Source organism: Camelus dromedarius, chromosome 11 (genome assembly GCF_036321535.1).
Source record: "Camelus dromedarius isolate mCamDro1 chromosome 11, mCamDro1.pat, whole genome shotgun sequence".
In the NCBI taxonomy this organism is placed as follows: Eukaryota; Metazoa; Chordata; class Mammalia; order Artiodactyla; family Camelidae; genus Camelus; species Camelus dromedarius.
In genome coordinates, this window is record NC_087446.1 from 35,842,751 (window position 1) to 35,846,718 (window position 3,968).

Below are 3,968 nucleotides of genomic sequence, written 5' to 3' on the forward strand. Positions count from 1 at the left end.
TGGACAACTGGGACAAAGAGTAATTGGAAGGGAGCCATGTTTCAAAATAAATCAAAGTCGATTTGAAGTCATGTGGTCATTTGGAAAATTCCAGGCAGTAGAGAGCCAAATAATGTGTCCCCTGCAGGCTATGGGATGAATTCCCATTAGGCTGGTCATCCACTGGGGGTCACTGTAATTCAGTTCCCATTCCTGCACTAGGAGGTAGCACTATGTGGGAGGCAGGTGGGGTAATGGTAGAGGTTGCCAAGAAGGGCAGAACCTCTCTATGTAGGGTTATTTTTATGTACTTCTTGATAGTTCATGGTTAAGGCTCAAGAAACTAGCAGTAGAAGCAAGACTTCATTGGTGAGACAAGTTGTTCCTTGGGTCTTTTCATGATTATCAAGTCCTCATAGTGGCCAGCATGGACTCTGACCCAAAGTCTGCCTTTAATAACTCCACTCCCTGAGGAAGTTAAGCAAGAGTGATGGACCAACTGGGAGGGTGTGGCAACAAAGGGCTCAGTGAAGGCCAAGACCAAGGATCACCTCAAGTAGGAAGGAGGAAAGGAGGAAAACACATTATTATTTGGACAGAGGGAAGGGCAGTTAAGAGCAGCGAGATGAAGCTAGAAACAACGTCACTGGGCAAGGAACTAAAGAAAGAGGAAATGGCGATGAGAAAAATCAGTAATAGAAGGGAAAGAGCACCTGCTTCTGTGCTTCACAGGCATTATCTCAGTCACAGACTCCTCACCCCGTCCACCTCCACTGCATCCCCTTTGGCAGAAGAAAGGAAAACCTGGCACAGGGCGTGAAAGCACAGCCTTAAACCACTGCCACAACCCCTCATATGCTTATTCATTAAAGTTTATCCACATGTTCTTCTCCAGGATATGTGAGTTATTTAATAGAAAAACAATTTTTTCTTCCCATATCTTCAAAGGGATGTTGTTTCAGGTATATTGTCAGGGAGTGAAAGATATCCCAGTCTGGGAAGCCCAGCATGATGTCAGAAAAGTCTCATCAACAATGAACAACCAACACCCTCACTGAGGACCAACAAGCAGATCGCAATTCCACTATAGATAGTATTACATGATCAGTTTATATGTATACATATATTAAAAAATAGAAAATTTTAGTATCTATCTGTCTGTCCATCTATCCATCCATCCATCCCTTCTTTGCCTGGAAAGAACGGGCTTAAGCAACATTAAGTGAGTCAACTTGGTCTTTCTCATCCTTTAATTGTGCTCAGCTGTGTCTCTCCTCAATCTGTCTCATCCAACTTCCACCTGGGGCTCATGAGACCTGCTCAGAGCCGTGCCTCCACCCAAACCTCCTAAGACTGAATCTGCTTCAGCCCCTCTTTGCTCAAAATGTGGCCAACTCCCTGCAGCATCGGCATCACCTGGGAGCTTGTTAGGACTGAAACTCCCCTCCGCTCTCATGCTCCAGACCTGCTAACTAGAAACCTGCATTTTAACAGGATCTCCAGATGATTCGCATTGCAGGCTCGTCTGTGTTGGAGAGGTACGGCTCCCACCCTCTTTGTCTCTAGTTCCCGGCATGACTATTTATTTGGAGTCATTCTCTTTCAGCTGTCTCAGAGGAAAAGATACTCTGATTGAAGTATCCCTTCTAATGTATTCCTGATAGTGACCTAACCCAACGTGGAAATGTGACCTACCCTGCTCATCCCAAACCCCAACCCAAAGACAGGAGTAATTCATTGTGCGACTTGAGACACGCCAGATTTCCCTAGAAGGAATTTTTCAGGAAAGAGATTCCTTCTAATGCTCCTCAAATCGTACCATGGAAAACATTGTAAAGCAGTAGGATGACAACTCAGAAAAGGATAATAGAAAATTGTTAAAGGATATAAATAGGACAGACTGCTAAGAACTGTGTCTCTGAGGGAAATCAGTTTCCTTAACCCTAAACTGCTTTCACAACTTCAGATAAAAAGCACAATTACAACATCTCAGGGATACTATTGTGAAATTTGGTTTTCTGATCTTGTCCCGGAAATAAGGCATTTTTAGAGAGGAGAGCAAAGGTTTTCATAAATCTCTTATTGAACAGTGCATGTCTGCTTTTATGTGAGAGAGAAATAAACTTCTATTTTGTTTATGTCACCATGTTTGGGGGGTTTTGTTGTAGGTATCTGAACATAAATCCAACTTACTGTTTTTCTATTTCTCATGGATTTTTAGGAATTCTTTATATAATCTGGGTACTATTCAATATGGATTTTTACTGGGGGGAAGTTATAGATCAGTGGTAGAGCACATGCTTAGCATTCATGAGGTCCTGGGTTCAATCCCCAGTACCTCCATTAAATAAACAAATAAACAAACCTAATTACCTCCTGCCGCCCCAAAATTTTTTTTTAAATATGAATTTTACTTGAGAGAAATACCTTTCCCAGTTTATGGCTTGCCCTTCCATTCTCTTTATTTTTGCTGTATATTAGAAATTATCTGTAATATAGTTCAATTTATTAATCTGGAAAGGGATTTTTCTTTGGATTATTCATGGCCTTGTTAAATTAAAAGATAGGTATATCCAAGTTTACCGTACAGAAAACCAGCATAGTTAAAAGTGGATCTCTGTGACTCCAGTTCTTTTCCTGCATTTGTCAGCATCATTTTTCACGTTAAAGATTAGGAGGTGTATATTCCATGCATGGTTTGGTCTGCGGACACCCTCATATGGCTCTAAGGAAAGAATTGCCAAACTTTTTTCCATAAAATGCCATATGGTCTCTGTCACAACCACTGAACTTTGCCTTTGGAGAGTGAAAGTAGTCATAAAAAATACGTAAGGCATAAACATGGCTTCATTCGTGACATTGAAATATGAATTTCATGTCATTTTGTGTCACACACACAAATTTAAAAAAATTTTCAGTCATTAAAAAATGTAAAAACCATAACTAGCTTATGGACTGTATGGAAACAGGTGGTGGGCTTGGAAGTAGTTTGTTGGCCCATCTCCAAGGTGTTGTGGCAGATCCCGTGGGACAAACTGCACCTGCTGATAGCCGCTGCCCAATACAACTATCATGAAAGCAGTATCTGAGCTTATTCTGTGCCTTAGAGAACTGCATACAAATCAGAACTGTGAAGTGCAAAGAAAAGGCAAGTGGTAGGCTTGTCTCAGGTTGTGCAAAATAATGTTTATGACAGGCCGTCCCCTGTCAAATGGGTGCACTGTGAGGTAAGGGGGTAGTGAATGGCATTGTGCGACAAGTGTGCTTGCTCCACGGGGCAGTGGGAGGATTCGGCCTGGACCCTTGTCCCGTGTGCCCAGGGAACGGTGTGTGTAAAAATACCGTTTGCTATGGGTATCAGATGCTCTGAAAAAGAGGCGTTTGGGTTTCAAGTCCCCTTGTTTAACGGTGTTTCCACCTCCTGATTTGCAGTTCCGACACCTTGAAAACTGAACCCTGAACCCGCAAGAAAGGGTTCTCTAGTCCTAATACATGTCAGGCAGGGCCCCTGTCCTCAGGATTGGAAGAACTGTGCTTGTATGTTTATCAAGCAGGACCTCTCTTAGGGCAGATAGGGCCCCCTTGTCGGTGACCCAAGACGGGCAAAGTCATGTTCTCACACAACACCCCGCTCCCCTAGGCTCTGCAGGCTGAGGCGTCCTGCAGAGAACGGAGCTGTGCGCACCGCCGCGAGTCAGTGGAACCAGCTTCCTAACTGTTCTGCTAGCCAGACTGCCCTCAGGGTAGCGTTACCAGCCGTCCCTGTAGAAGAACCGGCCCTTAAGAGGCAGGTGCATCACGCTCTGGGGGGAAGTCTGGGCCCTTTGCAGCGCCAATTGTAAAGCTACGGTCGACTAGGCCCCTCATGGAGACCCGGTGGCCTGTGTGAACCAGCCCCACCCGCCCCGACCCCTCGCGGGCCGGCGCCTGACCCCTCCCCCGGGCTCTCCCCGGAGGCCCCGCCCCCAGCGGCCGGGCGGCTCTGGGAC